At 38.7% G+C, this 14,016-nt stretch overlaps 1 protein-coding gene across 1 annotated transcript in view; it reads left to right on the forward strand.

Annotated features, from left to right (window-relative positions):
• The window catches only part of Sol1, a 156,793-nt gene that overhangs the window by 95,438 nt on the left and 47,339 nt on the right, over positions 1–14,016 (forward strand). The gene's annotated exons all lie outside the window — the stretch shown is intronic.

Below are 14,016 nucleotides of genomic sequence, written 5' to 3' on the forward strand. Positions count from 1 at the left end.
CCCAAGTTACATTCTCAAAGTCTTAGGCCTTTATTTGAGCTCTATTAATGTGTTATGAAAGCAACTATTATTTCATTTGGTTTTATTCAAGCCGGTTGGTCATTCCTCACTTATGTGTTATAAAATATTTTACAACGTTTGTTAGTCTGTAGCAAAGCATTAATTCTCATCGAGCGATTAGCTGTAAGCAAATGTTTTATTATTATTGTATCGCCTTTTGTTCGGCTGCCCGGTAAAACTATTGTAAAACAAACAATTTTTTTTTACTATGGCTTTGAGAGAGAACCTTATGAAAATATTTCATCGCTAATTAATTTATTTTAAAACATCAAGGATAAACTTAAAACTGAATAGTTTCATTTGGGCGAATGGGTGAAAAAGTACCCCATGATTTCGTGTACAAGCTCTTTACCATTAATGGGAAAAGACATTTTACCTATTTAGAGCGTACTTTCTAGTTAATTCCAATGCAATTCCAACGTGGCGAAATCTTAAACCCCTACCCGGCGTGCGATGTTTACCCACGTACCGTTCCAGCGCACTTGCATAACGGGATGGCTGCAACTGCATCATGCGAGGCGTGTGTATGCAGGAATTCGTGTTTTGTACGAAATTGACGCACCCCTTGGAGGAAGACAATGATCCGGCAGACCCTGACATTATCCAGGACTTGACGACTTCTCTACATCAAGAAGAGGCACTCGTTTTTTCTACAAAACTGACACGCTCCATAGAGGAAGAAAATAACGAAGATCACGACGCTTTGCAGAACGAAACAAATTCGGAACATGGATCAGGGGTAAATAATTTTGATAATAGTTTTATGAATGCCAGGTTACCATCAACTTCTTCACCTAATCTTCAGACCAGTACAGAAATTTTGGTATATTGCCAAAATGTTAACCGCATGAGAAGCGCCGGTAAAATGAATGAAATTAACAAAAATATATTAAGTTCTACTTACTCTGTCATAATGGCTAATGAAACAAGTTGGGATGATAGTGTGAGAAGTGAAGAAGTTTTTGGTAACAATTATAACGTTTATAGAGACGACCGCAATTTTCAATGGTCTGGAAAAAAATCGGGAGGTGGAGTATTAATAGCTATTTCGACCAAATTGAATTCAGAAATCATTATGGCTACTAAATTTAAAGAATTTGAACATGTATGGGTAAAAGCGCAAGTAGCAGATGAAACTCATGTCTTTGCTTCGGTATACTTTCCTCCGAACAATGCTCATAAGGACACGTATGATAAGTTTTTTTGAAAAGCGGAAGAAATTTTGTCTAGTTTACCCCCTGAAGTAAAAGTTCATATATATGGGGACTTTAACCAACGCAATGTTGACTTTATTTCTGATATGGACAATGAAAGCATCTTACTTCCAGTCGTTGGGGAAAATGAAACACTCCATTTCATTTTTGACAAAATTGCAAATTTAGGACTTAATCAAATTAACCATGTGAAAAATCAACAAAATTGTTATTTAGACCTTTTATTAACAAATACTTATGAAGATTTCTGTGTGACTGAATCGTTAAGTCCCATATGGAGAAATGAAATGTTTCACACAGCAATAGAATATTCTTTATTCGTTCACATAAATGAAAGAACCAACGACTGCGAATTTGATGAAATCTTTGATTACAATTCAGCAAATTATGATAACATTAGAAATAGACTGAACATTGTCGATTGGCAAGCAATATTAAGAACTGCAGGAAATGTTGAATGTGCAGTTGACGTATTCTACAATGTGTTGCGTGAAATAATACTTGAAGAAGTGCCAACTAAAAGAAGAAGACGTCAGAGTCATGCAAAACATCCGGTTTGGTACAACAGGGAACTGAAAAATTTAAAAAATCAAAAGCAAAAAGCGCACAAATTTTATAAAAAATATAATAGTGAAGAAACTTTGGCATACTATTTAGACATTTGCGATCAGTTAAATTTAGCCGTGAATGTGGCATTTGAGGAGTACAATTTTAAAACTGAACTTGAAATAAAATCTTGTCCTAGGAAATTCTTCAATTATGTGAAAACCAAATTAAAATCTGATAATTTTCCATCAAAGATGCATTAGGACGATAGGGTAGGTGAGAACTCGGATGATATATGCAATTTGTTTGCAAATTTCTTCCAAGAAATCTATACTACGTTTTCAGAAGAGGACCGTGACCGTGAATATTTTGAATCTTATCCAGAATTTTCAAGTGACATCAGCGTAAGTCAAATCAAGGTTCATGATATCTTAAAGGGTTTAAACAATTTAGATGCATCTAAAGGTCCTGGCCCTGACGGTGTTCCGCCAGTTTTTATGAAAGCTTTAGCAACTGAACTTACTGCTCCATTATTTTGGATTTTCAATATGTCACTGGAATCCGGAAACTTCCCTAAAATATGGAAAAACTCGTTTTTAGTGCCCATCTTTAAATCGGGCAAAAAATCTGACATACGTAATTATCGTGGTATAGCTATTATCTCTTGCATTCCGAAACTTTTCGAGGCGATTGTAAATGAAAAACTCTTTCTTCAAATTAAAAACAGAATAACTACTATGCAACATGGCTTCTTTAAAGGCCGTTCAACAACTACGAATTTGCTCGAATTAATTAATTATTCGTTGAATGCAATGGATAACGGAAACCATGTAGAAGTGTTGTATACAGATTTTAGCAAAGCGTTTGATCGAATTGACATACCCATGCTTCTTTTTAAACTTCAAAAAATGGGAATTCATTACGCACTCCTCAAGTGGCTTGAATCATATTTAACTGACCGCCATCAAATAGTAAAATACAAAGGAAAGACATCAAATCCCGTTGATGTCACTTCTGGAGTTCCTCAAGGCTCCCATTTAGGACCGCTTTTATTTATTCTCTTCGTCAATGACATATCTTTCATTATTAAGAAATTGAAAGTTTTAATCTATGCTGACGACATTAAACTTTTTTTGGAAATAAAAGATGCCAAAGACATCATCACATTCAAAGAGGAAATACAGATATTCCATACTTGGTGCCAAAAAAGCCTGCTACAATTAAATATAAAAAAATGTAACTCAATTACCATTAGTAGAAAACGAACCCTACCCGATATAACAATCACTTTAGGAAACCATATCGTAGAAAAGTGTGATAGAGTCAGGGATCTAGGTGTTATTTTGGACTCAAAACTTACTTTCACCGATCATTATAACACAATTATTAACAGAGCTAACAACATGCTTGGTTTCATAAAACGTTTCTGCTATAACTTTCACGATCCGTATACGATAAAAACATTGTACATTGCTTATGTAAGATCGATATTAGAATATTGCAGCATAGTTTGGTCACCTTTTTCAATCACACACGAAGAAAGAATAGAATCCGTTCAAAAGCAGTTTCTATTCTATGCACTCCGCAAGTTAGGTTGGACTGTATTTCCTCTGCCATCTTACACAGCTCGGTGTATGCTCATAAATATCCAAACATTAAAAGAGCGTCGTGAATTTGCTATGATTTCTTTCGTAAACGATATCGTATCACATCGCATTGATTCTATAGAACTATTGTCATCCTTAAATTTATATACACCATCTAGGCATTTACGAAACAGAAATATATTTGCTACAAATCGTCATCGTACGAATTATGCCAAATTTGGACCCTTGAACCAAATGATGGATACATATAATAAGCACTGCGATAACATTGACTTTACAATGACAAAAACCAAATTAAAGCAATATTTTAATTCCTCGCATAACGTCAGCTAGAAGTAATGTTAAATATAAACAAAGACAAAATTGTAAACATAGCTCTTAAGACAACAATTGTAAAACGGTCTACACTGATTGACGACAAATAAATAAATAAATAAGTTACAGTGTAGAGCTGTAGAGGCTTATTTATTCTAAGCAAGAAAAATCAAAAAAATATTGCATCATTTGCTTAAAATCACTGGTACACGGTCACTAAGAATAACTCAGAGAGAGATAGAGTCACTTTTACTCAAAGGTATGAAAAATTTCCAAAAGCTGCAGGAAGCCTGCTTTGTGTTCCTGCAGTTTTTAGAAATTTCTCCATATCTCTGAGTTGAAGTGACTTTCTCTCTGAGTTATTCTCAGAGGCCATGTAAAAAGTCGTCTTAAATCTGCCCGACAATATGATTAAATGTGAATTGCTGCAAATAAGAAGGAATAAGTTAAGAATTCAAAATGGATGAGAGCTTTATTTGGTTTGATCGAGAAATAATGCTGTACGACGATGACAAGGTATTACTTTTCTATTTAATACCACGACAAACTTAGCAGCAAATATGATTGCTTGTAGGTAATTTTCCTGAAAATCCAGCAGCCTAAATTAATACAGGGGTTTATTTTTCAAGCACCACATAGCCGTAGTTGATGGTACGCGAAGTTTTAAACGGCGGTCAATTTAACCAAATGTGCTTCAGAAAATACCGCAGAAGATGGTTAGAATGACTCATACAGTCAAGATTCCTATTGTACGGATTCGTTCTTGTCGGTTTGCTATAGTACTGTTGCCGCTGGATTCCTATAAAGGGTGTCCCACATCAAATTGCATCACTGAAAACACGCTGTAGAAAATTATCCATTGGGTATTTTCTCTGAAAATTTGGTTAGAAGTAGTTGAGAGTGTATTTTTATCGCTGTCAGTTTTTCCAAAGTTGGACAAAATTGCGCCACCCGAAAAACAACGTCGCGAATTGATTTTGCGCAAGCACCTGGAAAATCCTCAATTCTCTCATCGGGACATCGGAAAACAACTCGGAATCGTGCAGTCAACGGTGAGTCGAGTGATTAAACGTTACTACGAAACTCTGAGCATCGAACGGAAGGAGAAATGCGGTCAGAATGGATGTTCTATTAGTGATCAGGATCACAAGCGTGTCGTGAAAGCGTTCAAGCGGAATCCCAATGCTTCGGCCAGGGATGTGGCCAAAAAGTTGAATCTGTCCAAGTCTTTCGTTCAGAGAGCCAAGGACAAAGTGCAGAAGGCTCCAAATCGTGACGAACGGCATAATACGGTGGGAAAGTCACGGGCCCGGAAACTGTATACCCAGATGCTGACGAAGCCTCATTGTCTCATCATGGATGATGAGACTTACGTCAAGGTGGATTTCCGGCAGCTTCTGGGGCTACTGTTCTTCACCGCCCAGCACAAGTGTGATGTTCCGGAGGAAGTAAGGAAGCAGAAACATTTAAAGTTTGCCAAGAAATACATGATTTGGCAAGCGATCTGCTCATGTGGTGACTACCGGGACTGTAAACGGGGAGATCTACCTCAAGGAGTGTCTACAGAAGCGTCTGCTTCCTCTGTTGAAGCAACACGAGGGCCCTACGATCTTCTGGCTGGATCTAGCTTCGTGCCACTATTCAAATGTTGTCCTGGAGTGGTACAAAGCCAATGGGGTCACTTTCGTACCCAAGGACATGAACTCCCCAACGCACCGGCTAAGGCCCATCAAAAATACTTATTAAGTAGGCTCTACGGAAGCTTCCCAAGGAGTTAAAATCTGAGGAAGACATGAAGAAAAAGTGGGTTTCCGTACAGAAGTAGCTGCAGTCAGATGTTGTACAGAACTTAATGAGTGGAGTCAAGCGTAAGGTGCGAGCGGATGGTTATGTTATTGAAGTTGAATGAAATATATATGCCAAAAGCTTACTAATGGGTTATATTTTATTGTCTGAAAGTTTGAAAAGGATCGGTCAACTAGGTACTTTTCTAAAACGTTTTTTCCGTGATGCAATTTGATGTGGACACCCTTTAGTACGGTCGATCCGGCATTAACGAATGCACGTACCATATGGGATTTGAACTAATTAGGACCAAACACTGATTGTACACCAATTTGAAGAGATAACTTCCCGATGTTTACCGAAGCCAGAGAGGCAGCTCCCACACTTGGACCCTACCTATCGATTCATCAACTCATGAACCGGAGACCAACGGCTTTACTTCCCTTCCGAAGGAAGACGTGATCAGAGATGTTATGCCTCAGAACATCCTGGCGGCGCCGACTGGGATTGAACCCAGGTCTGCTGGGGTGAGAGGTAATCACGCTTACCACTACATCACCGGCGCCGCTGTATTTGAAAAAGTTGTTAAGCAGATAGTTGGCCACCTTTTGACATGAGTCAGTTTCCTGTAGGTCACAAGTCTGATCCTGTGGGAGATCCGGAACATCCGTAAAAGTGGTCAATTCATTAAACTGATCCTATAACTCCGATGTTTCTACGATGCCACTCATAGACGTATTATCAGAATGAATTCGGAGTTGTTATCATAATATGGACTCTGGAAGCTACGGGATGGTCCACCGGAAAATCAGGAATATCCGTAAAAGTGGTAAATTCATGAATCTGAACCCCAGAACTCCCAAGTTTTTTTTTTTTGACGTAGGACTACACTTTGTGAAAACCATAAATAGAACATGTAACAAAATTATGGAAGATTTCTAACATTAATAACTCAGCTACCCCTGCACCAATTTCAATAATTTTATCATCAATCGATCAGAAATATTCCAACGCATCAATGGCAATACTTTTGACTGATGATTTTCAACAAGAAACTATTGAAAAAGTGGTAATGTGGTAATGTGGTCACTGTTTTCATGAAATAAACGTTCTTCCCAAACCCAGCCGTCATAATCGAGTACCACTTGGTTGCACATCATTCTGCTTTAACCTGAAAAGATATAAAAGAGCGCTGCTATCTAGCCTCAACTCATTTTCGCTTCGGACGGCGTGGTGAGCAGGCAGCAGAAGCAGCAATAGCAGCAGTAGCAACACAGCAAAAAAAAAATTTAATATTACATGCAAGAGGATACACTTCAATCATGTCGAAAATCTCATATAATTTTTATGGCCACAAAAACAAACAAATGCAGTAAAAGCAGCGTAATGTCAGTTCGTGCACTGTGTTAATGATAGTTTTGTCCTTTTTCGCAACTAATATTACACCATATTTTTGACATATACACATGTCAAATTTTTTTTTTGGCCGTGAAGGTGCTGGCAGGTTAGGTAGTCAACTCTTCTACCTAACAAGCAACAGTGACAAGGAGCAAAAGTTCTTGACAAAGAAGGCGCCAAGCGTAATAGCAAGGTTCTTTCGTGATAACCGCCATCCGTCGTCTGGTTTTCCGTGACGATGTCAAACGTATCTCCGGTCTGATCTACGAGAAAACACGAGGTGTGCTGAAGGTGTTCCTGAAAAATGAGATCCGTGATGCTGTCACCTACTCTCAACACGCCAAGCGTAAGCAGCTGGCTATGGATGTCTTAGAAGCGACAGAGACGCACTCTGTATGGTTTCGGAGGTTAAATCATCGCCAACTTTGGCAACAAAACGGCCCTTATCAGGGCCAATAAGTTTATCACAGTAAAGACTTGGAATATAATTTATCTGTCCCTGTTAACGGCGCCGGTGGTGTAGTGGTAAGCGTGATTACCTCTCACCCCAGCAGGCCTGGGTTCAATCCCAGTCGGCGCCGCCGGGATGTTCTGAGGCATAACATCTCTGAACACGCCTTCCTTCGGATGGGAAGTAAAGCCGTTGGTCCCCGGTTCATGAGTTGATGGGTCGATAGGTAGGGTCCAGGTGTGGGAGCTGCTTTCCTGGCGTCGGTAGCATTGGTGCTCAGCACGGAAAACAAGATCGACGGAAAAAACAAAACAAAGGAAAAAAAATCTGTCCCTGTTTGTCAATATTCAGAACAACACACCCGGTCACAAAATGCTCCCTAGAGTTGTAATCTTGCATCCAAACTTGGAAGCAGCTGTGCAAGTGATTTTGATCAATTCTCTTCATCTTTCGTTATTAACTCGTTAATTGCCCTTTGCCTTGAAGGATTTACATTGGAAAACTACGCATAGGGAGAGTGTCGCTACTTGATAGCAAACTACTCATGATGGGAGGAGTCTGTGTAGCTTACCGGCGTGTGCACAAAGAAAGGCAATCAAAACTTCATTTGTGATTGTTTCCCAAACACAGACATCATATTAAAACACCATCGTGATCATACATTGTAGCATTATCTGTATATTCCAATTGGTACAGTAAGTGCTTCAGTGTTAACACACCGCGTTGAATACACACTTAGAAATAATCGCCAACTTCGGTAATTTTTAACGAAATCTGAACAGCTGAACTGCTCGGTAAAATTTATGCAATTCAAATCAATTACTTTTCAGTTACTTTGAAACTAAATCTCCACTAAAATGACATTATTTGATCATATAAGCAAGGTTGAACATGTTTTGAAATTAATTTTTAATTTCAATGGACTTTAAAATGAAGATCAAAATTTTACCAAATGTTCAGCTGTTCTGATTTCGGTAAAAATTTACCGAACACGAAAACAAAATCTTAGTGTGTAGTAAATCAAGTATTTATTGAGAAATTCTGTAAAAATCTTCAAAATATCTTAACACATGACTGCAAAATATCTCCGTGATTATCGGAAACGGAGCATCCAAAACAATCTCGTAGTTCTACGTCAACAATGCGATCGTGCTTTGGACACAACCCTTAATTTTTTTTTCAAACCTTCTTAAAGACGGCATATCAGAATGACTTTGGAGTTGTGATCAGAATATGGATGCTGTGGACCACGTAATGGTTCACCGAAAGATCCGGAGAATCCGTAAAAGTTGTCATGAAACTGTTCCTAGAGCGCCACGGTTTTTTCGAAACCACTCATAGACGTCTTATAAGAATTAATTCAGAGTTGTGACCAGTTTATGGACTCTGAGGACTACGGGATGGTAAACCGAAAGATCAGCGTTGCGATCAGAATAACGACGCTGGAGATCACGGTATGGTCCACCGGATGGAAATTTCATTAATTGACCACTTTTACGGATGTTCCGAATCTTTGGTCCACGGAAAGATTTTGAACATCCGTAAAAGTGGTCAATTAATGAAACTGATCCTAGAACTCCTTTTCTCGAAACCATTCATAGACGTCTAATCAGAATGAATTCGAAGCTGTGACCGGTATATAAACTCTGGGGACAACGGGGACGTATCTCTAATCAATACGGATATTGATAAGATAAAAGATGGATTCTTCAGTGGTGTTGAGCACTTGGCACTGATGAAGTCTGCAAGTAGTAGACGAAATACGCGTATCTGTTATAGGATAAGCAATTATAACGGAACTAAAAGTAAATAATCAACACACTCAAAAAGTTCTGCATAAAGGGTAAGGTTGAGAGGTTCGACAAAATTCAAAGATGAATTAGGAAACTAGAAATGAATATTACATGTTTAGTAAACCCTAAAGAGCCTAAATTTATAAAGAGGTGACATGTCAAAATTGGAACAATCGATTGTCTGAAGAGCAGAAGACCTATCAAATGGATAAGATGTCGTCTCTTTATAAATTCAGGCTCTTTAGTAAACCCCATTATGTATACTATAGTTTAACCTGCTAAACATGTTTTCTATTTCACACACTCAAAAAAAAATTACCCAAATCTCCAACTGATTCCTTAATCCAGTCCCTTCAATATCGAGATTTATATAGGTAGTATGTGTTCCCTGCACCATTCTAAGTAGATGTTTGATAATTTGTCCTCCCTATCTCCTGCGATTGTAAAGACGTGGCCAGGTGTGTACTATAGTTCACGGCAACCATCACTTTATAAGGCAATAAAATAAAAAAAAGCGTTAACTCTATTTATACAAGCCAATACTATTCCACTTTATGCATCGAATGACTGAAAATGGCGAGGCTGGTTTTTGGCATAGTAATAAGCCAAAATTTGAGTGTTCAATAGACGGATAACGATTTTAACACACAAATGACCAACTGTTACCGAGTTCGCAGTAGGCCACGCTTGAAAGCTGACGTGTTTTTCTTTTGTTGTGTGTTTTTCGTCAGCGAAATTTGTGTGGTGAAATTTATCTTCAAGTTATCATTTAGTGATATATCGTGTTTGCCTTGAGTGACTCATTTGACCTTGAATCTAACCTCCAAAATCTACGACGCAGCTTCAGTTCCATTGTTCGGTGTCGATTTTCATTGCCTCCCGGGAGCCCGGTTCTTCGAATTCGGCTGCCACACTTTCGGCGTGTAGTTCTATTTAGATATTCGTCACTGTGGGCGAGTTTGAACCCAGTCCGGTCGCTGAATTAGCCCGGGAACGTGCTGATAATGTGTCCGTCGCGAGTTTTGGTTCTGTGAATCTGTGAAAAGTTTTGGTTCGTGAGCGTTCCATCGTTTAACATATTTTTAAGTTACTCGAATATATTTGTGTTTGTACGTAAAAGTTGTTCATTTGCGTATACTGGAGTGATGGATACTTCTTCATACAAAAAGCAGAATATTTGGTTGCCTTGGTTTTTACGTTTTGGTTTGAAATTTATATCTCTCAAAGGAGTTATTTTAGCACTCAAATATGTAAATATTTCATTTGTAGGTAACAGTTACTCATTCAAATGTACAAATATAACCCACTATGTGCCCTTTTTTGAGCAATAAAACAACCAAAAAAGGGTAGATGGAAACTATCAAAATAAGGGTATTTCCGGAACGAGGAAGATGTGTGAGCCCGTAAATCGATATTCAACGCCATTTTTAAATTTATTTTTGAATAGGTCCTCACTTGAAAAAGGCCTATCACCTTTTGTAAACAAAACTTGCTGACCAAAGTACGCCCACGCAAACCACCCCTACCCGGTAATGTTGTTGGTTCGCATGGGCGTACTTCAGTTAGTGCGTATAGACCCTAGCAAGTTTTGTTTATAAAAGTTAATTGATCAAAGAATCGATTAAATTGATACATGCAAACAAAAATTCAAAGATTACAGTAAATATTGTACGTATATTTATTGCAAATCGACATATGGACAAAAGACCTATTCAAAAATGACTTCAGAGCAATTCGCGACAAACTTTACACTTCATGACTGATCTATTTAACTTGAATGTTTTGGCGTAGGACTACGTCTTTCGGGAAGGGTGCCCATCCAGGGAAATGCAACGAAAATTGGTCAGACTCTAAAAGCTTATTACTTGGTCAATAATCAATGGATTTTGATGATTTGTATGTCAATCAATTCGGCATTCTTATAAAATTTTTGTGGTATGTCACACATTATAAATGTTAAATATTTAAATAGATAAAAGTTAAGAAATATGGAAACATTCAAATTTATCATACATTTTGTTTGACCGCAAGGTGCTCACCCCTAACACAGCCATCAGAAAGTTGGTCCCTAACAACGCAAGCCGAAGCCGCATAATCATTCAACGTTGCACGTTGGGTGGTTCGACCTCGAACTTGTTCGCTGCAGCGTGGACATCGTAGCATTTTTTCTATTCATTTACCTACATCAGCTAAATACAGAATTATAATCCAAATGCTTAAGAAGCGAAACGTAGAAAGTTTGACTGCAGGTCTCAGCATGAAGGTTCACTCTCTGCTGACTGCTGTCTTCAACAGATGCTTGGAACTGCACTACTTTCCAAGTATCTGGAAGACAGCGAAAATCATACCTATCCGCAAACCCGGGAAGGACCCAACGCTAGCTTCAAGCTACAGACCAATCAGCCTCCTTTCAGCGCTGAGCAAATTGTTCGAGAAACTCATTCTCAATCGTTTGCTCAAGTTTGTCGAGGAAAATAACATTCTCCTTCCGGAACAGTTTGGGTTCAGAAAGGGGCACTCCACCAATCACCAGCTAGTACGGGTGATGAATAACATCCGAAGTAACAAAGCTGTATCCAAGTCCACAGCCATGGCCTTGCTAGACGTTGAGAAAGCGTTTGATAATGTCTGGCACAATGGGCTTGTATACAAGCTTTGTAACTTCAACTTTCCATTACATCTGGTTAAAATCACCCGTAGCTACCTCCAGCAAAGGTCGTTTAAGGTTATCGTTGAATGGTTGTCTTTCAGACACGTTTTCCATCCCAGCATGAGTCCCGCAAGGCAGTCTGCTGGGCCCCTTGCTTTACAGCATTTACACTTCCGATATTCCTCCCCTTGGAGACGGTTGCGTGTTTTTCCTGTTCGCAGATGATACCGCAATAGCCGTCAAAGGAAGGATGCCTCGCGAAATAACGAACAAACTTCAACGATGCCTTAACGCTTTTGCTGATTATGCCACCACGTGGAAAATCAAAATCAATGCTTCCAAAACACAAACAATCATGTTCCTCCATCGGCAATCACCCAAACTAAAACCGGCTCCCTCTTGTACTGTAATCATGGATGGCACAAGGGTTGAGTGGTCCGCCGAAGTAACCTATCTCGGGATGTTGTTTGACGAAAAGCTCCTATTCCGCTCGCATGTGGAGAAAACCGTAGTCAAGTGTTCCGCCTTGGTTAGGAGTCTGTATCCGCTGATTTGCCGCAGATCCCGCCTCTCAAGGGTGAACAAACTGGCCGTCTACAAACAAATCATAGCACCTGCGATCCTCTACGCAGCTCCGGTGTGGGAATCATGTGCACAGACTCACAGGAACAAAATCCAGGTCGCTCAGAATAGAGTGCTGAGGATGGTTCTTGATCGTCCTTTCGACACTAGAATAACAAATTTACATGAAGAGTCAGGCATTGCCAAAATAGATTCCAAAATTAACGAAATTAAGACTAAATTTGCACAAAAATGTAATTTATCAGAACATGCTTTGATAAGCAATTTGTATATAGTTGGTTAGGTGTACATAGTAGTTATAGGTTAGTTGTAGTTGTAAATAGTAGTTATAAGTAGTATCCTTTTTCCAATTCAAATCAAACCAATCCCACCAAGGTGGTCATACTTTAAAATAGGCCTGATAGGACTAGGAACTGTAAATAATAATTAAAATCTCAAATGTACTAAAGTTGAAAAGACGCATCTGTGTCACTTGAAAATTCATACATGTAAACCACACAATCACAAGAAATAAAGATCATTTAAATGCAAAAGTTTGACTGCAGTCATCGTTTGGCTGCCGAGTGATAAACAGGGGTGTTCGTTGCGTTGCGCACTGGAAACGAAACTAGCTTAGAGAGTGAATAACTTTTACTCTTTCGTATGATTTTTTTTTCTTAAAGTGTAGATTATTCAACGCATGAGTAACCTACGATTTAAAAATAATAATATCAATACGAAGCAGTAAAAGAGACTCATTATCTGAGTAATATTCGTATTCAATGTATTAAGCTTGCCGTTTCTGCTAGAAATTGGATATTGGATAGTCAAGCTCAGTGTGCAATTTGCATCAAATTCCATGTTTTAAATTGACAGCACGGCCAGAAAGCAGGTTTCTGTATTCAGTGAAGTTATTCGGATGGACAATACCTATCGCATGATTGGCCTCTTAGTTCAGAATTTACTCACCATGCAACGCTAGTAACATTTGACTAAAAAAAAACTAATCTTATTCAGAGTGTGAGTCAATTTTACGTTGGCTGCTTATGTGCTGAGTGACCAACGCTTTTAGAAATGTATCCTTACGAATGAGCAAAAGTTACTCACTCTCTGAGTTAGTTTCGTTTTCTGTGTTTCGACTAGATAGAAGATTGCTATCTCTAGTAATGTTATTCAGATGGATAAAACCTATTGTATACTGGACACAGGGTGACCAGTGAACCGGGTTGCTCGGGATTCAATATTAGCTTGAGTTTATGCGCCGATTCAAAACAGCATGCTATATTTTTCTGTTTCATTTGTATGGGAGCCCCCCACCTTAAAGATGGGCGAGGGGTCTAAGAACCTTTTCCGACCCCAAAAACCCCTGAATACAAATTTTCACGCCGATCGGTTCAGTAGTTTACAAATCTATAAGGGTCAGACAGACAGACAGAATCGAAAATCTTTGAAAGTGGTTTGTTTACACTTTTATGGAGAACAACTGGTGCAAGTTGGATCAAAGTAGTCGATCGCGTTCAGAAATAACGTCAAATGGAACTCGAAAGAAGAAAAAAAATATTGTGCACAAACACCTTGAAAATCCGGAGTGGTCCGGTTCCAAGCTGGCTAAAGTGCTGAAGATGCCGAAAATAAC

Source organism: Ochlerotatus camptorhynchus, unplaced genomic scaffold (assembly GCF_037179485.1).
Source record: "Ochlerotatus camptorhynchus isolate MF236.1 unplaced genomic scaffold, CSIRO-AGI_Acam_v1.1 ptg000070l, whole genome shotgun sequence".
Lineage (NCBI taxonomy): Eukaryota > Metazoa > Arthropoda > Insecta > Diptera > Culicidae > Ochlerotatus > Ochlerotatus camptorhynchus.